Source organism: Schistocerca nitens, chromosome 2 (genome assembly GCF_023898315.1).
Source record: "Schistocerca nitens isolate TAMUIC-IGC-003100 chromosome 2, iqSchNite1.1, whole genome shotgun sequence".
Taxonomy (NCBI): domain Eukaryota; kingdom Metazoa; phylum Arthropoda; class Insecta; order Orthoptera; family Acrididae; genus Schistocerca; species Schistocerca nitens.
The window spans coordinates 1,078,687,472-1,078,708,264 of record NC_064615.1 but is presented as its reverse complement, the minus strand read 5'-3'; the positions used below and the strand labels follow the sequence as shown (position 1 = coordinate 1,078,708,264).

At 44.4% G+C, this 20,793-nt stretch overlaps 1 protein-coding gene and 1 pseudogene across 1 annotated transcript in view; one reads left to right on the top strand and one right to left on the bottom strand.

The window, feature by feature from the left end:
- The window catches only part of LOC126237475 (uncharacterized), a 555,798-nt gene that overhangs the window by 177,785 nt on the left and 357,220 nt on the right, over nt 1-20,793 (top strand). The window lies entirely within an intron of this gene.
- On the bottom strand, nt 5,442-5,560 carry LOC126237910 (5S ribosomal RNA; annotated as a pseudogene).

Below are 20,793 nucleotides of genomic sequence, written 5' to 3'. Positions count from 1 at the left end.
AGTGGTTCAAGTGGCTCTGAGCACTATGGGACTTAACATCCATGGTCAGCAGTCCCCTAGAACTTAGAACCACTTAAACCTAACTAACCTAAGGACACCACACAACACCCAGTCATCACGAGGCAGAGAAAATCCCTGACCCCGCCGGCAATCGAACCCGGGAACCCGGGCGTGGGAAGCGAGAACGCTACCGCACGACCACGAGCTGCGGACCCACCACACCATTACAAAGTCTCCACCAGGCTGAACAGTCCCCAGCTGACACGCAGGGTCCATGGTTTCATGAAGTTGTCTCCATACCCGTACACGTCTATCCGCTCGATACAATTTGAAACGAGACTCGTCCGACCAGACAACATGTTTCCAGTCATCAACAGTCCAATGTCAGTGTTGATGCGCCCAAGCGAGGCGTAAAGGTTTGTGTCATGCACTCGTCAAGGATACACGAGTGGGCCTTCAGCTCTGAAACCCGATGCCGATAATGTTTCGTTGAATGGTTCCCACACTCACACTTGTTGATGGCCCAGCATCGAAATCTGCAGCAATTTTCGGAAGGTTTGCACTTGTTTGTCTTCAGTCGTCGTTGGTCCCGTTCTTGCAAGATCTTTTTAAGGCTGCAGCGATGCCAGAAATTTGATGTTTTACCGGATTCCTGATATTCACGGTACTCTCGTTAAACGATCGTAAAGGAAAATCCCCACTTCATCGCTACCTCGGAGATGCTGCGTCCCATCGCTCGTGCGCCGACTATAACACAACGTTCAACCTGCCATTGTAGCACCAGTAACCGATCTAAGAACTGCGCCAGACTGTTGTTGTCTTATATAGATGTTGCCGACTGCAGTGCCGTATTCTGCCTGTTTACATATCTCTGTACTTGGAAACGGATGCCTATACTAGTTTCTTTCGCGCTTCAGTGTACACTGAAAGTCTATATACGAGGGTCGTTCCGTAAGTTATGACACTACGGCATGTCTTGGGATGTATATGAGAACATGAGAATTCCACAACGTGAATTGGACCGGTATGGCAGGATGTATCTGAATGCCAACAAAAAAATAGGGTTCCAGATAGGAGGTCACGGTAAAGGAACTCTGTGTAAACTTATTGTGCGCTAGTACAAATGGAACAAAAATGAATGTAAATCAGCTGCCGTGCTTCAAAATAGTCCCCCAGTGGCTACACACAACGTTACTAACAATGGGAATGGCGCCGAATGCCATTGCAATGCCATCAATGTGTGCCACCTGTCGCCGAAATGCCATGAGGACATACGTTCTGTTTGCAAGGCGCCTTCCACGCAATGGTTTCCTCAGTTGTGGGATGAGGTTGAAGTCACTTGTATTCAGGTGTGGTGATCAGGCCGGGTGCGGGAGGATCCGTCTCGTAGCACGGCCAACCTCACACTGAATGTTTCAGGAGCTGGTTCCGAACCATCCTCGCATGCGCTCACAATACGTCAGTTGATTTCGATAACGTTTGCCGTGGCCTTTGGGATGCATTTACTGCGATTACGGCGGTGCCACACTGTCATACGATATACCATACTTGCCATGACTTACAGATTGACCCTTTTCTTTGGGGATGTTGATTTTGCCATTGGCCTGTTCATCATAACAGTTTAAACAGAATGTTCGATATCGTCACCATTATAATGCATGTATAAATATCTGTACATACTTATAATGGTGTTCTTCATTTCACATGTAGTAAGGACGGGGCCTCCAACGTCGATTTCATTGTCAAATTCGTTGTCAACGTCTACATCGATCGGCTCTTTTTAGCTCTCGACGATTTCCAAAAGTCTTCGTCTGTTATGATGGGTACTTTATATGAAACATCATCATCGTCATTATCTGCAGGAAAAAATTCATTCGGTGTTACTGTAGGGCAATGTAATAATGTAGAAACTCTCCAGATATTTCATTAAATGTAGGCTCAGATTTAATATCCGGCGATTCTTGAGGCGCATAAGAATCTGGTACTTTTGATAATACCACACGAGAAAAACAATTTTCAGAGGCCCTTGACGCACCAAATTCCATTCAGAGTTCAACAAATTTAATGCTCCTAATGAATTGGTGAAGAACGGTTCTTTTGCTTCAGCTGCGAGTAAATATTTTCAGAACAATTGCTTTCGATACTGAAATTTCATGTATAATGTCTTGATCAAACGGTTGCAAAACATGTGTGCAGATCACAGCCAAAAATATAACCATTCCTTTCTTTTCATCAGTGTTGTCAAGTGATGCGGCGACCGTGAATTCCTCATTCTCAATTATTTGTTGAATATATTCCTCTGTCTTCTGCACTCTTTAGGCTCTACAGTTCCTTCAAGTACCAAGGAAGTTGAGACAAATGATCGGAAACTATGCTTGACTCCATGTGTCAGCGACTATTGACTCTCACCGAACGACGACGTGACAGATACAAACACGTGAACGACGGATCCCCAAGGCAAGGCAAACTCACGTGGACAAGAAATCTTGTCAGTGCAGTAGCTACCGGATTATATTCTTGCCCTAAGCACATCCTCTCCCTTCTCAATGTTTTCCATGTGTCCACCTCGCTGATTCTGCGAAGAAGCTCATTTCTTACTAGAACACTTAATTTTCAACATTCCCTTGTAGCACCACATCTCAAACACTACGATTCTCTTACTTTGACGTATTAAAGTAAACAGAAATTATTTTAATTCAACAGACTTGTCTCATTTGTCATAGACAACTACAGAAAAGTGAATGAGCTTGTAAACAAACTAGAAAACTAAACAGGGACTTATGTACGCACAGGGAAAAACATAACGATTGTTTCAGAAAGAAAATTGCTGCTTTCACACATTTCTGTGCTGTTTCTCTTGTAAACAATAATAACTGTTTTTCATCTGTGGCAACTGAATTTTAGTTTAGTTTTTAACCATAACTGTTTCACCCAATTATTTTAGGTTTCTTCAGTGTCTATTCTCCCCCACTTTTTTAGTAGGTCTGTTCTTCTGTTAGGCTACTATTAGATTTGAGGATCTGAATTGTACATAAACAAAGAAGAATCGGCACTTTTTAACGGTATAGGGATGCAGAATCCAGTAGATTGTACTACACTGAAGACACGAAGAGTATATCAACAAAAGAGGTTCTAAGGAGGACGAATAAGGATAACATTTCAGGAATCAGAGTAAGATATTCTAGAAGGTGGGAAGAGGAGGAGCGAACTGGACACTCTAATGAGAGGGATAAATAGATGAAGGTTAGTATAGTGTTGCGAAGTAAAATAGAAAGAGGGAGAATACATCTGGACAGATAATTCTAGGGCAATAGCGATAATATCAAGAGATACTGTAACAGGTGTTAACACACTTAACAATATGACCGCTCTTAACAGAGTGTGGAGAGTCGAGGATAGATGCCAGGAGATACGCTGTACTCAATCATCCCCCAAAGTATGAGGTTGTGAAACACTGCCGGCCGGAGTGGCCGCGCGGTTCTAGGTGCTTCAGTGTGGAACCGCGCGACCGCTACGGTCGCAGGTTCGAATCCTGCCTCGGGGATGGATGTGTGTGATGTCCTTACGTTAGTTAGGTTTAAGTAGTTCTAAGTTCTAGGGGACTTATGACCTCAGCAGTTGAGTCCCATAGTGCTCAGAGCCATTTGAACCAACCAGACGAGCGTAACCGCAAATGTTTGCGTGGTAGAGTAATTATGGTGTACGCGTACGCTGAGACAGTGTTTGCGCAGCAATCGCCGACATAGTGTAAGTGAAGCAGAATAAGGGGAACCTGCCCGCATTCGCCAAGGCAGATGGAAAACCACCTTAAAAACCATCCACAGACTGGCCGGCGCACCGGACCTCCACACTAATCCGCCGGGCGGGGAAGTGCGTTAGACCGCGCCGCTAGCCAGGCAGGCTAACCGGACTGCTACTTTGTGTCGTCTGCACTTGCTTCACACAGTCAAAGAGAAAGAATGGACGTGACGAAAGCTCAAAGAGTGAAAGTAATATTATGTTGTACTACAATTTCAATAGAACAGTTTCAAATATTTACCGAAAATGGCGAAAAAAGTGTTGTAAAAAATATAAATACCGGGACTCGATATTGCCATTACAAAATCTATATAGCGGTATATTGGTGAAAAAAGATTTTCGTTAAATATCGATATATTTTGGAATAAATATCAATGTATCGGTATCATATCAACTAGCTTCTTCGCGACCTCCACCATACCGCCCAACTCGACGCGCGGTCGTATGGTGGCAGAACAGCAGGAGAACGATAAAAGTGTAAAGGAGGAGCGATATAGATAAGAAATCCATTCTACAGCTATTACTTGAAGGTAAGGCAAGCCATGCTGTCGTAGTATAGTGTATGGTAAATGACTGCAGCCGGCTGGACACCCGAAAGCAAATAGAAGCTGTTAATTCGCAGGCAGAGGTTAAGATTACACATCAAGTTTAACGCAGGTTCCTTGGCGCCGACTACGTTACTTTTTACATGCAGCAAACTTCACATAAACGTGTATCTTTTGTCTCATACAGTTTTGCAGACACCAAGTGCAAAATTTGACGCCTACTACTGCACTGTAATACATATTACTTTCTATCTCAGACATATAGCAGCGTGACTACTACGGGAAATTCAGCTATAGTAGAGCCGATCTATTCGCAAATGGAGCAGAAAGGGCAAGACATTATTTAAGTATGCGAAATGCACTCCGCTACACACAGTAAGGTGGACTGCGGATTATACACTAATTATACACCATCCAGTTAATAGGATGTTGGTCCATCTTTGGATTACAATACAGTGGCGATTATCCGGAGCATGGGGTCAACAAGTCCTTGGCAGATTTTCGGAGGCATGTGGCACCAGATGTCTACGCACAGATCATGCAATTCCCGTAAATTACGAAGCAGTGGTTTGTCGGCGCCGTGCTGACGCCCGGCAGCATCCCAGAGGTGTTCCATTGAGTCAGAGTAGACGAGTTTTGTGGCCGAAACATCAACGCGAGTACATTGTCGTGTTTCTCGAACCGCTGTAACACGAACCTCGGCTTGGGACACAGATAATTATCTTGCTGGAAGACACCATTTATGGAGGTATGCAAGTGATCCGCGATAATGTTCACGTAATCCACAGTTGTCATGGTGGCTTCTCATGGAAGCCCAGGCGAATATGCCCCATAGCATAATACTACACCCACCGTCCTATGTACGTGGTGGGCCGCATGTCTCGAGCAGGCGTTCGCCTGGATGACGGCGTTACCGGACACATAGTAAGACCGACCGCCATGTCACCCTCAGCCGATAGGCGTCACAGGATGCATATATGGTTGTCAAGTGGTCAACACAACGGTCTCGCGGCCGTTGTCAGTTTTCGTGACGGGAGCCGCTATTTCTCTATCAAGTAGCTCCTCAATTGTCCTTACAAGAGCTGAGTGCACCCCGCTTGCCAACAGCGCTTGGCAGACCCAGATGGGCACCCATCCAAGTCCTAGCCCAGTCCGACAGCTCTTAACTTCGGTGACCTGACAGGAACCTGTGGTACCACTGCGGCAAGGCCATCGGCTTCGCTTATTAGAGGGTATTGGTTATAATTAAACTTAATTAAACTTACGCTACTTGAGAAGACCCCGTGAAAATCGAGTGATCGTAGGAAAATGAAAGCTTGTGGAATCATTTGTAAGGACATGCGGAAGAGAAACAACGAATAAAAGAAAGACATTTTAATTTCCACGTCAGAGGGTAGAATTTGTTAACTGCATAAGCACGTTAACGCTCCAGGTTACAAATGTTGCTCAGTGTGACGACAATCTGCTTCCGCAACGGCCTGGAACCGCACTAGAGATTTACCTTATGCTGCCCGAAATTACGGTAGCCTCTGGAACGTTCAGCTGTTGAGACACAGACCGTACACTGCTTGAACATCGCACATTGCGTCCAGCAGTCTCACCCATGGCAACGTTAACTTCTTCAATAATTTGTGGCGGTCTCACCCACGAGAAATTCCCAAATCGCCATTTCATTCAAACTTCCCAGTCACGTTCTTTAACCTCTTCGTGTTCCTTTAATACGTCGATAGTCGCGAAGAACAGCAGCGCAACAGCTTTTGAGGTGAATAAACAACTTTGCGAGTAAAGCCCTGCTCACCTTGTCCAGACGTGTTGAGTTTCTGCATGTATTTGAACACTACGTCACTGTACCAGTACCGACGGCTAACGACAAATAATGACACTAAAACTACTAACAACGCATATCCTACAGTGCACAGCCTGAAAATCACTCTTAAGAACTTGAGTATCTGTACGATAAATAGTTTGCGTATATACTGGATGCGGTACTGAAAGCTGAATGATAACCGTCGTGTACTTTCCTTATAGGGTCGCAAAGCCACCAGGAAGTGTCATCATGTTTTCTCTCGTCGGTGTAGGTTGAGATATAGATGATGTAGCGATGTCTGCGATGCAGATAAATGTAGATAAAACGGAATACAGTACGCAACGCCGTGTGGCCTACAGCTGCAGGCGTTACCCGTATCTTGTTTGGATTTTACCGCGAATAACATGATCATCTCTAGACTGGCTGTAGATTATCTCCTCAAATTGAAATGTTGTCCGAACAATAGTTAATAAAAGGAGCTAATTGTTTGATATCAGACATGATACTACGCAGATGTCTGAAGAACAGGTTTAAATTCGCCAGTTCATCTTCATAGGACGTATCGAAACGCTGGACTTGCCACCTCATACTGTGCTTTTGGTACCTAGCATAACAAAGATAATTAAAATCGTCTTCATTGAACTTATATCAGACGGTTATTTGATTAGCTAAAGTAAACTTTGAAACCTCTGTTTCTGGATGTACGTATATTATGAGAAAAGCTACCCTTGCATGAGAGCGACGAAATTATTGACAGTCGAGAGTCAGGAAGGTGACGACGACAGAGTTTCGCCGTTAATTTGCAAAGTGAGCTAGCTTTTGCAATGTACCAATTGTTAACGTACAACCTGTCTGAGCACTTTTATTCCTGAGCTTCAACTTTTCTGGTTCCAGAAAATAAACATGTTGCATAGAAAAACAAAGTTTACAGCGAACACGAATCTCAAAAACAGCGTTAATAACAGCGGTAACGGACACGGAAGGCAGCTGGGCGAATTTATGCCTATGAAAAGAACGGAATGCAGGACTAAATTATTTCTGTAAAACGTTGTATCTAAGGTAGCGGCCCTCCAAACAAGTAGCTGGCAATCAGTTCGTTATTATCACCCAAGTACAGTGTTGATACGATGTTCTTTCCCCACTCAAACCGAGCGAGATGACACAGTGGCAAAACACCGGATTCGTATTCAGTGGCGAAGGCGGATCGTACCTCCTTCCGGCCATCCAGATTTATGTTTCCGGTGACTCCCTCAAATTTTTAAAGCAAACATAGAAATCCAAAATTAATATTTCAGTCTGCAGCGGAGTTTGCGCTTATTTATGGCTGATCAAAACTCTGTGACGGGCCAGGACTCGAACTCAGAATCTTGCTGACTGCGGACAATGCTGTCATCAATTGAACTGTCCAAGCACAAAGGTGCAAAGTCAGGATTGTTTCATTCGAAAAGGTTACATCAGCTTTAGATCTCTAATCCTTCGCCAATCCGAGCCTGTGCTCCATCCAGAATGACCTCTACGTCGACGGGGTGTTAGCATTAAGCTTCTTCCTACCTTCTGCTCCTATTCTGTCGTGTAATACTGAGCCTGTGTTGGTAGACAACCCACCAAAAAGTACCGTATGGCGGGTAGTCTACAGCTGGCCAAAGGCGTAACCGACAGCAGGTGTAATGTCAACCAAGCTTCACCCAGGCACGCCGCACCACGCACGCCTCAATTGGTCGCCAAAACAACAACGCGCTTTCCTGTTATGTACTTATGCTACAACGAAACGTCCATTTTCCAATATCTACTCCGCGATATCTGTTCCCCTGAACTCCTAAAAGTGAAAGTGAAGAACTAGCTAAAATAAGCTAATGTGATTTTTTCTTCTCGATTAGAACCTCCTATGGACTACCTAAATAACTACTTCTGATTTAACTTGCAGTTTTTCCAGTACTTTTCCATTCGATTAGAGTGCTGCTGTTACCGAACATCTGATCACTTAGCTACAGTTTTCTTTCCTGAATTTCTCTGGAGATGGAAATCTAAAACTATCTTTCGAAACCTAACTCTGTTCTACAATCTTGATCTATTTCAGATCACTTCTGATTTCTTCGAACCATTTGCATCAGGACGATCTTTTGCGCCTGATATGTTCAACAATTCTCCTGCATATCATGTTTTCGTTGGTTCGTAACAGATGGTCGTAAAACAGCATTGTACATGATCACGTCACATTTAGTTGTTCATTTTTCTTGTACAGATTTCATTATTCCTGTTCTTGTAGATATCGTTGTATTTTATTGACCCAATGTTTTTTCTTAGAATGTTCTTGTTTTTCTTTTCCGTCTCTTCTATTTATACTGTCTCAGCTAAATACAGGTATTCGGCTGCGTACAATCATCCTGGTTGTATGTTTGCTTGAGAGAGCTAGATCTCTTACTGTTCACATCTGCAGTTAACTGAGAGGCCTTTTCCAACTTTCTTACTGTGAGTTTTTTTTAGACTCCCCATGACGACCGTTCTTGTGCATTACTTCACCAAAGTATTTCGAGTTATTCACTTAATTTTCCGTTATCTGCGTTCATGAGTTTTGTCATACATTCAGTTTTTGCGTAACGTATTTTAAGACCTGTTTTCATGTAATTACTTTCAAGATATTGATTTTTCTTGTTGTCATAACTACACTCCTGGAAATGGAAAAAAGAACACATTGACACCGGTGTGTCAGACCCACCATACTTGCTCCGGACACTGCGAGAGGGCTGTACAAGCAATGATCACACGCACGGCACAGCGGACACACCAGGAACCGCGGTGTTGGCCGTCGAATGGCGCTAGCTGCGCAGCATTTGTGCACCGCCGCCGTCAGTGTCAGCCAGTTTGCCGTGGCATACGGAGCTCCATCGCAGTCTTTAACACTGGTAGCATGCCGCGACAGCGTGGACGTGAACCGTATGTGCAGTTGACGGACTTTGAGCGAGGGCGTATAGTGGGCATGCGGGAGGCCGGGTGGACGTACCGCCGAATTGCTCAACACGTGGGGCGTGAGGTCTTCACAGTACATCGATGTTGTCGCCAGTGGTCGGCGGAAGGTGCACGTGCCCGTCGACCTGGGACCGGACCGCAGCGACGCACGGATGCACGCCAAGACCGTAGGATCCTACGCAGTGCCGTAGGGGACCGCACCGCCACTTCCCAGCAAATTAGGGACACTGTTGCTCCTGGGGTATCGGTGAGGACCATTCGCAACCGTCTCCATGAAGCTGGGCTACGGTCCCGCACACCGTTAGGCCGTCTTCCGCTCACGCCCCAACATCGTGCAGCCCGCCTCCAGTGGTGTCGCGACAGGCGTGAATGGAGGGACGAATGGAGACGTGTCGTCTTCAGCGATGAGAGTCGCTTCTGCCTTGGTGCCAATGATGGTCGTATGCGTGTTTGGCGCCGTGCAGGTGAGCGCCACAATCAGGACTGCATACGACCGAGGCACACAGGGCCAACACCCGGCATCATGGTGTGGGGAGCGATCTCCTACACTGGCCGTACACCACTGGTGATCGTCGAGGGGACACTGAATAGTGCACGGTACATCCAAACCGTCATCGAACCCATCGTTCTACCATTCCTAGACCGGCAAGGGAACTTGCTGTTCCAACAGGACAATGCACGTCCGCATGTATCCCGTGCCACCCAACGTGCTCTAGAAGGTGTAAGTCAACTATCCTGGCCAGCAAGATCTCCGGATCTGTCCCCCATTGAGCATGTTTGGGACTGGATGAAGCGTCGTCTCACGCGGTCTGCACGTCCAGCACGAACGCTGGTCCAACTGAGGCGCCAGGTGGAAATGGCATGGCAAGCCGTTCCACAGGACTACATCCAGCATCTCTACGATCGTCTCCATGGGAGAATAGCAGCCTGCATTGCTGCGAAAGGTGGATATACACTGTACTAGTGCCGACATTGTGCATGCTCTGTTGCCTGTGTCTATGTGCCTGTGGTTCTGTCAGTGTGATCATGTGATGTATCTGACCCCAGGAATGTGTCAATAAAGTTTCCCCTTCCTGGGACAATGAATTCACGGTGTTCTTATTTCAATTTCCAGGAGTGTATATCACCTGACTGGGTTCCAAGATCAATAGCTGAACACTGAATTATAAGATTCTCGTTTTTACAGCCCAGTTGCATATGGTCATTTGTTTCCTTCTTTTATTAGATCTTCTTCCCGTTCTCGGAGTACCTTTTCAAGACCGCAATTGAACAAAGTATAGGATAGACCACCTCTTTGTCTAGCACCTGTTAGCACATCAAAAGCGTCACATACGTCTCCTAAAAATTTATCTTCGGGTTTGCTTTTATTAATATTTTCTGGAATGTGGTTTATATGTAATAAATACGGCTGTTGGGACAGTAAGTAAATTTGACTATTAGTACGGAGTGTTCGGTCGACATAGCCGAAGAACGAGCCGTTGTTTACGAGACCACTCTTGTTACAATATTTTCCGGTAACTGCGACTGTGGTGACCCATCACTTTGATTCCGCGGTTGTGTTCACGTTGTCCGAACACTCCAGTAATCGAAGTTTCATGCTCTAGTGAGCACTTGATTACAGCTACGACCACTACACTTGGTAGGAGCGTGTAGTTCGGCACTTTCTTGGGGTTAGTGCCGTTTTGTGATGGGAGTAATGGTTTTTGAATTATTTGTGTTTGTATCCGCTTTTATCGTATCGATGCACATAACCTAGTATGAATTTTGATCATGGGTCAAATATTTAATGTCATTGTGTATTGCAGTTCAGATGGGGAAGGTGTGCTAAGTTTGGTGTCCTTCAGGCCGAAAACGTAGGGCGTAGAAATTTTTGCCCGAAAAATTCCTACGAGTAGTGGACAGAAAAAAAATTGCTCGGAAAGTGTCTACAATAAGACTGGCGATGGACTGATTCTTGTTAACGAACATCACAGAAGATGCTGTAAATGGCCACCAATGGCGTCGACGCAGCGCGGTGCTCCCTTTATCGAACTGTGAGACACGCGAATCCTCTCTCTCTCTGAGGGACAACAGCATTAGCGCTTTCAGTGTTGAGCTGTAGCTCTTCCAGTGTGTGAGGATTATTTCAGTACAGTTCACCCTTCAATTTGGCCGACAGGTAAGGATCACAAGGAAAGAGATCAGGCCATCGAGGTGACCGGGGGACTGCACTGTCCTCTCCTCGCCGGACACCTCGTGCACTCGTGACACGGTTGCGATCGTGGTTCGTTGCTCCGTCTTGCTGAAAATATCCACACACTCGTTCATCTTCTGTTAGCTGATGCACGTAGGGGTGAAACGGTTCCTGGACACGTACGTTAGCTTTAGTAGTTTGGTGAAAGAGCCGTGTTACGATTGGACACCAGACATTGGGCGTCAAACACCGATCTTGAGATTATTCACCGGCTGTAGAAAGTACTGTCGGGGATTTTCTTGATAGGTGATTACAGAGCACGTGGATGCGGGAATAGGAGGGCCAGATCCATTTGAGGATACAATATAACAATACCTTTTTTACTTCCTTTAGTTACTACAGCATAATAGCGCGGCACACCGCTATCAGCATACATATTTAGACTGCGATATCCAGTTCTTAGCCGGTAATCTTTATTTAAATAAAACTTAACAATAAAATGAAAAACTAAAACTGACAATACATTAAATTTGTAGTTGGGAGCCATCGACGATTATCCCATGAAATATAATACGCAATAACAGAAGCGTAAATTCTTAAGAAAAATAGAATATTTGTATATGAATGCCTCAATGTAAAACAAATCACTCTTATAACATGAATACATAAACGTGGATAATGAAATCATACTTCAACTAAATTTACACTGCAGTTTCAAAAAAAAACTCATTTCCATAAAATCCCTTGTCTAGTGGGCCTTAAGCGTGACACAATTCCACAGCGCTTTAACTAATGTATCTTAGAGAAACATGGAAAAAACAAAATTCCCCAAACAGCAATTTTAGTTTGTCTACTCTGCAGCCTGATGGGCCCAGTTGAATCAGTATCCTCTACTTGCTCTTATTTAAAATAGCATGATTTACAGATAAAAATTTTCCTTAAGGAAAGCGCTCTCTCGTCAACATTGTGTCGTTTTACTACGGTCCCTTGAGAGAGTGTAGGACACACTGACTGCCCTAAGGCATCCTCGGGCACGACTTAGACAAACAAGTTGCACTCTACAACATATGGAAAGAAACCAATAAATTTATAGCCAAGCGTTGTGAGTCTTATGAAGCAGCCAACCATTTATTCAGCGCTAAGGAAAGATAGCAAACATTGAATTAACCGATCAGACAAACCAATTGTTTCGGTGAATACCCCACAGAACATATTGTGGCTCATATAGACAAACTTTTAGACAAGGAGGTGAACTTTAATTATGACTAGTCGACTTCTATCTTTCTTCTTTACATAAGCACAGTACAGCATATTAGTATTTAACCAAGTTATAGGAGCACCAGGCAAGTAACGTGCAGCAGACAGATTTGAAATGTACAGGGTTTATAATGACACTTCCCAGATTGAATCACTAACAGAATTACAGGAACTTAAGAGTTTTTCACTGGCTTCGCGTTGAACCATTTTAAATGGTACGTGAGTGGCACTCATTTTGAAGGCACAGGAAACTGAATAAAGTATGCATAGGGGTCTCAATGGAGAGACGTCTACAGACGTTAAAGTAACATCTGGCGTGCCACAGGGGAGTGTTATGGGACTATTGCTTTTCACAATATATATAAATGACCTAGTAGATAGTGTCGGAAGTTCCATGCGGCTTTTCGCGGATGATGCTGTAGTATACAGAGAAGTTGCAGCATTAGAATATTGCAGCGAATTGCAGGAAGATTTGCAGCGGATAGGCACTTGGTGCAGGGAGTGGCAACTGACCCTTAACATAGACAAATGTAATGTATTGTGAATACATAGAAAGAAGGATCCTTTATTGTATGATTATATGATAGCAGAACAAATACTGATAGCAGTTACTTCTGTAAAATATCTGGGAGTATGCGTACGGAACGATTTGAAGTGGAATGATCATATAACATTAATTTTTGGTAAGGCGGGTGCCAGGTTGAGATTCATTGGGAGAGTCCTTAGAAAATGTAGTCTATCAAGAAAGGAGGTGGCTTACAAAACACTCGTTCGACCTATACTTGAGTACTGCTTATCAGTGGGGGATCCATACCAGGTCGGGTTGACGGAGGAGATGGAGAAGATCCAAAGAAGATCGGCGCGTTTCGTCACAGGGTTATTTGGTAAGCGTGATAGCGTTACGGAGATGTTTAGCAAACTCAAGTGGGAGACTTTGCAAGAGAGGCGCTCTGCATCGCGGTGTAGCTTGCTGTCCAGGTTTAGAGAGGGTGCGTTTCTGGATGAGGAATATATTGCTTCCCCCTACTCATACCTCCCGAGGAGATCACGAATGTAAAATTAGAGAGAATCGAGCGCGCACGGAGGCTTTCCGGCAGCCGTTCTTCCCACGAACCATACGCGACTGGAACAGGAAAGGGAGGTAATGACAGTGGCACGTAAAGTGCCCTCCGCCACACACCGCTGGGTGGCTTGCGGAGCATAAATGTAGATGTATAGAAGGGGAAGATCTCGGTCATTGCTGAGCAAGAAAACAGTGCAAGCACAACATGGCACGGTTTCCACCAGAAAAATACCTGCCAACATCTTGGTATTTCGGGGCACAGAACTCAAAACGGCTCTCCCGCTCTAGGACGCCGTCCGTAACAACAGCATAAGGGTTAGAGATACTGCGTGATGCCACAGGACAGTACACAGCCACACCCAGGCCTGACCGTCCACGGACAGCAAAAGCTCCCACTGCGGTTGCTGCTGAGCCCAGTTGCGCTACGCCAACGTGGCTTCGCCGCGCCGACTCACTCAGCGGTGCCGCTTCTCCGCGTCACGCCAAACCAACAGCGCCCCCCCCCCCCCCCCCCCCCAGGGCTGACTGCCATCTGCGACCGCCGTAGCCGTACCACGCTCGATACACGAGAGAACTGCCCTCTCCCGAACGTGCTCGTAACTCTGGAGCCCAGCTCTCAGCCCGTCTTAGCACGCTGCTTTTAAACGCCAGGTGGCCAATCACGCCACCGCAAAGCAAGCTAAAGCCAAGAGCCGACACACGACCCGCGCCACAAGTAAAGAGAAGGCGCCATGGCTCATTTCTGATGCACGATGGCGCACATTCTGGTCGATAAACATGTCTGGTCCTCTCACTCACTCAAACATAATGACTCAACGAAGTACTTGGGAGCGACTTATGCATCTAAATCGTGGTCTCCAGCGTTTTCTGTGTTCCGCCGTTCTTCTGTTCATTAACAAGGACCAGTTATGCATTTGTCTTGTAAATATTTTCCGGGATGATTTTATTATTGCCACCCTATAGTCATTGAGACACGCTTTGCACTGTGAAGAAAGTGTAGCGTCCCCTTTGGAAAATTATAAAAGACTCTGCTAGTAAACCTCTTTCGTTATCTGATTGTCAGACAGCTGAGCAAAACTGAACGTACTCAGACATTTCTCTCTTTACTTATTCTGATCATCACTAAACTGACACACAATTTTTCTTTTTTTAGCGCAACGCAATCTGATTTTCAATAGTCCCTACAAAAGAATGGTCCTGACCAACAATAACCTGTACCTTTCATGAATCACTTACCTCACAAAAATCTTCGTTACTCGAACTACTGCAATACAGCGAGCGCCACTACTGCCAGCTAAATACAAGATTCTAACTACTAAAGGGACTAACTACTGATAGGCATAGCAAATGAAAGATTTTGATAGAGATCGTGCTCACATAGTAATCTCTCAAAACTCTAACATCTCTCTCTACACATGCACCACTGCTGGCGGCTTACCTCCAACTGCACAACGCTACGCGCTTTTCACATCCAATGTCGATTCTTTGAAGACGTAGCAACAACTGGGACGGGAAAATAAATCACCCGTGTTTTTTACAAAGGATCTAGCCCGACATTCGCCTGCATCGACTTAGAGAAACCATGGGAAACCTAAATCCAAATGCCCGGACCGATATCTGAACCCTGCTCTTCGCGTATGCCGAATCTGTTTACCTAATAACTGCGCCACCGCAGTCGCTATTCTTAAACAGAAAATAATCGTAGCCATTTGCCTGACGGGTGGATGATTTTTATTGTGTCTCGTACTTCAGTTCTTTTACTAAAGTAAGAAGAAAGATGGTAAATTTTTTAACACTGATGATGCGTGATGAAGTTCGCTGTTGAGAACGTCCACTGTTATTTCGAAACTATGTCATATCCGTAATCTTAGTTTATTTTCCGTTTACCACAGCAAAATTGTCACTGGGAATGATAGCTTTGTGTTTAGCTTACTAATGAACCTTATGTGCTTTCCAATATGGATACCTTACTTCTTCTCTGATAAAATGGTCTAAACTGGCGTGTTCTGTGTGAAACTTAAGCTTCTCCTGACGTATAAGATGTTCAAACGACTTCGGGAATGTATCTAGATGACATGTTTGACAACCGCCGATATTTCTATAAGTATATACCCTGTCATTTTCGAGGCTCAAAAGCAACGAGAGAGCCTAGTACAAGGAAAATTTAAAACCTACGTCGCAGAGCATATGCCAAAAGCCAACACACGCACACAAACACAGTAAACACTAGCGTAACCACACAACCACAGATGACCGTCCGTGATTAACGACAATAAATACTAATTAGCAAGGGGTGGAGTAGTATAACCTCTATGCCTCTGTTGTTCGACCACGAAGAAATAGCGATTTTAAAACAGAATTTAAGCAGAAACTGCCATCTTGCAGTTGTGATACATACATTGGTCACACCATCAGCACCGTGGAGGACCGGCGTACTGAGCATAGCGTTACACGCACTTACAACACCCGAGTAAATCTGTACTGGCACTGGTCATCCTGTAGAATATAACACTACGGAGATTCTGGCATGCCCTACAAGCTGTTGGGAGAGTGATATTTAGGAAATAGTTGAGATTAATTTAGCAGGTGACGTTATAAATGCAGACGGAGGTTTTTGCTTAAATTTTAGTTAGAATCCTGCTCTCTCTCTCTCTAGCCAAACAGAGGGAGAGCGTTAACGCTACTTCACCCGTTGGAGATATATATTTATTTCCGCGCGGGGTACCCCGCGATCTGAGTCGCCTTGCACGGTCCGTGGGGTCCCCCCGTCGGAGGTTCGAGTCCTCCCTCGGGCATGGGTGTGTGTATTGTTCATAGTGTAAGTTAGTTTAAGTTATATTACTTAGTGTTTAGCCTTACGGACCGATGACCTCAGAAGTTTGGTCCCAGAAGACCTTACCACAAATTTCCACATATTTATTGTCGATAACTTCCGATGTCAGTCATCTTTGGTTGTGTGGCGGCGCTGGCGTTTATCGGGTGTGCATGTACGAGGTGCGGCTAGAAAAAAACCGGACTGATGCTGGAAAAAACATTTATTTACAATTATTTACAATTTCATGTTATCTCCTTCAATGTACTCTCCTCCTCGGTCTCTACACCGCTCCATACGAATTTTCCACTGTTCATAGCAATGCTGCAGATCATTTTCGGTAAGTCCATACATTACTTCCGTCGCTTTTTCTTTTACTGCTTCAACAGTCTCAAATCTAGTTCCTTTCAAAGCTGACTTGACTTTAGGGAATAGAAAAAAGTCACAGGGGGCCAAATCAGGTGAGTAGGGTGGATGATCTAAGATGGGAATGTTGTGTTTTGCCAAAAGCGTCTTCACTGACAACGCACTGTGAGCTGGGGCATTGTCTTGGTAAAGGATCCATGACTTTTTTCTCCACAAATCGTTCCGTTTTCTCCGTACTCGGTCACGTAGGGTAGCCAGGACGCTAATGTAGTAATGCTGATTCACTGTTTGTCCCTCTGGTACCCAATCAATGTGCACAATCCCTTTGATGTAAAAAAAAAAACAATCATCATTGCCTTGAATTTCGATTTTGACATTCGTGCTTTTTTTTGTCGTGCTTTTTTTCCAATGCATCGATTGGCGTTTAGTTTCGGGATCGTAAGTAAAAAAAACCACGATTCATCGCAAGTAATAACATTTTGTAAGTAGGTGGGATCACTTTCAATGTTTTCCAGGATGTCAGAACAAATCATTCTTCGGCGTTCCTTCTGTTCAATTGTGAGACACTTTGGAACCATTTTTGAACACACTTTGTTCATGTTGAAACTTTCGTGAAGAATCTGCCTAACACTTTCCTTGTCAACTCCTGTTAACTCAGACACTGCTCTGATTGTTAAACGGCGATCTTGTCGAACAAGTTTACCGATTTTTTCAATGTTTGCATCAGTTTTTGCTGACAATGGTCTGCCAGTGCGAGTGTCATCACTGGTGTCTTCGCGGCCATCTTTAAATCGTTTAAACCACTCAAACACTTGTGTTCGCGATAAAAAATCATCGCCGTACACTTGTTGTAACATTACAAACGTTTCACTTGCAGATTTTCCTAGTTTGAAACAAAATTTGATGTTAACACGCTGTTCTTTCTGTACACTCGACATTTTCCGACGCACAGACAAAACGTCAACTACTTAAAACAGACGCCACGGGCAGACTGAGTGCAGGAGGCAGATGAAACTCGAGCAGTAGGCGGAGCGAGAGTCACGTGACAGGCCACGCGACTTTCAGCCTTATTGCATTCGTTTTATTGTTTCACCAGTACTAGTCCGGTTTTTTTCTAGCCACACCTCGTATGTGTTGTCTTTCGGGATATGCTCTGCATAGCGAGGTTTTAAATTGTTGCGCAACACTTACTTGCTGCAGTTTTGCATTTAGGCTGACAGGCCGTGCACCTGTTGAATATCGGCGATATAACAAGAAGACGTCATCCAACTGTGTTCCCGTATTTGTTTGGCGTGTTATATTATCGACAATTCTCGTCATAGCTATTGACAACAAATTAACCACAAATGAAATAAAGTTTCGGCTGCAATTTCTGTATTATGGAAAGCTGGTTCGCATCGCCAATAAAGTTTCCTCTCGTCATGAAAGTATAATTGCCTTAGTATTTCAGTTAAATGTTCCTTTGCCGTGAAATAAATAGAAATAGAAATATCGAGAGTGCGTGTCCTAACTGTGGCAATAAGAATTAATGTGCAAAGATTTAACCCGAAATTCACCGAAAAGATTCTGGAGACTGACCAGGGATATCTTCAAGGTAGTTTGGTATAAAGGATCCATGTTCTGTGGTGGCTCCTTACGTTTCGTTTGGTTTCTTTCTCCATTTACAAGTGTGCTAATGATTTGGCCGATATGAACCTCGCATGTGGGTTCACTGAGTGCTACGGAAGTGCCGCTCAATGACGCTATTCTAAGCTATTCCTGCAGCTACAGTAACCACATCACAGTACTTTTACATCATTTGAGGGTTGTTGCGTTACTCTGTGTATTGTGCGTTTCGATGATTGCGTATCACAAAATTATTCACTCTTGTGAAGGTATTTTCACAGGAGCAGTGACAACTGGGGTGATAGCCCGCGTAAATCATAAACACATTATCACTCTTTAACGAGCTATCAGAGACCAAGTGTCCCTTATACCAAAATATTCAGAAAATATCCAATAACCACCGAAATTTTATCGGTGGAGTAGGATTCATACTGCGCATCAGCTGATCAGCAGCGCTCTGTAAAGGTGAACGTGCGACTGCCTGCAAACCCGCAACCCACCAAACAGAAGCGATGGACGGGTGTCGTCTTCGCAGGCGTTCTCCACTTTGGCGTGTTACTCAGATCAGCGTAGCTTGATGTTCGATCTTGTTGAGGGAAAGATGGAAATTTGAAAGTGATTTTGTGGTGTCACCGCCAGACACCACACTTGCTAGATGGTAGCCTTTAAATCGGCCGCGGTCCATTAGTATACGTCGGACCCGCGTGTCGCTACTGTCAGTGATCGCAGACCGAGCGCCGCCACACGGCAGGTCTAGAGAGACGTCCTTGCACTCACCCCAGTTGTACAGCCGACTTTGCTAGCGATGCTACACTGACAAATCCATGTGCTGTGTTGGCAGAAGAGCCAACACCGTGTTGCTAGAGGAGGCCGAAATGCACTCGTTTAATTACACGCAGACTGGCGTGAGGTCTGGAACAGGTCATAGAAATGAGAACTTAGAAAAACGGACGCAGTTACTGTAATACTTAACTTTAATCAATAATTGGAGTACATCGCTCTTGACGGTACATTAATATGCTCAATATAAACTGGTAATGGCGCCTTGCTAGGTCGTAGCAAATGACGTAGCTGAAGGCTATGCTAACTATCGTCTCGGCAAATGAGAGCGTATTTGTCAGTGAACCTTTCCTAGCAAAGTCGGCTGCACAACTGGGGCGAGTGCAAGGACGTCTCTCTAGACCTGCCGTGTGGCGGCGCTCGGTCTGCGACCACTGACAGTGGCGACACGCGGGTCCGACGTATACTAATGGACCGCGGCCGATTTAAAGGCTACCACCTAGCAAGTGTGGTGTCTGGCGGTGACACCACAGATTTTGTTCATTTGATGCTGACGAAATTCCCCAATCTCAGACGCACTCTGCATATGCCTGAGGGCGAAGTCGTGTCTCATAAGCTACCGCCAACAAAAGCACACTCGAGACCCTCTTCACTGTTAGATCTCAGTAACAATGAACACAAAAAAGCTATTGTGAGAAAATCAAAGCAAAATATTCCATCCTATATTCTTAAAGAGTTATATGGGACATGCAACACTGGCGAAAACATACTCGACGAGAATGAATTGACAATCCTTCTACGATTCCGTGTTTGAGGATCAGCAAATAGGTCTCTGTGACTAGAGAGAAGTATTAAGTTGAATGGTTGAAGTCGAGCTGGTTATTATTCTGAATATTAAATTGCGTTATAGGCTCAGAGACGCTATAGTTAAAAAACCTAAATGAAACAACGGTACTTCCTTTTATCCTGCGGAGGTGTAAAGCACACAAAGGCTGGACGAACGGACAATGCTCGGTCATATTATTCTTTTTGTCATTGGGTGATGTAGCAGTTTACTAAGTAATTAGTAATCGCCCGCCCCCTCCCCCCTCCCACCATTCTTTAAAGAATCGAGCTCCTGTGTCAGTATTAAAGAAGTAATAAATTAAGTCATTCTTGATACGGGAGTTTTGTTGAGTGAACAGCGCAATGCGGTAAGCGATAAACTATTTTTCCCTTCGATGTTTTCTGTGGGTGTGTTAAGCGTTTGGGGTAAGATTATCCCTCTTAATGAGTAGATGATGACAGCATTTTAAATTTTTAAATTCGGTAAATAATTATATGAAACGCTGAAAATCAAAACTTTGTTATGCCTGGAAAGAATTTAGATAGGCAACTCACAACTTGGGCTACGTGATTCTTTCTGCCATTTAGTGATAAAGGTATGAGTTATGAAAGACAAAACTAAATAAAGTAGCAGAATCCAAAAAACACGAAGAAGTAGCCAATAAACATCAGACTCAGAGAAATACAGTGTAAAACATGACTTAATTCAGTAATCTATTATCCAAGGAAGTCTGATTAAAATATGTTCAACCATAAAATGAGCTCTGCAATAAAGAAATCTGCTGTTATCGCACA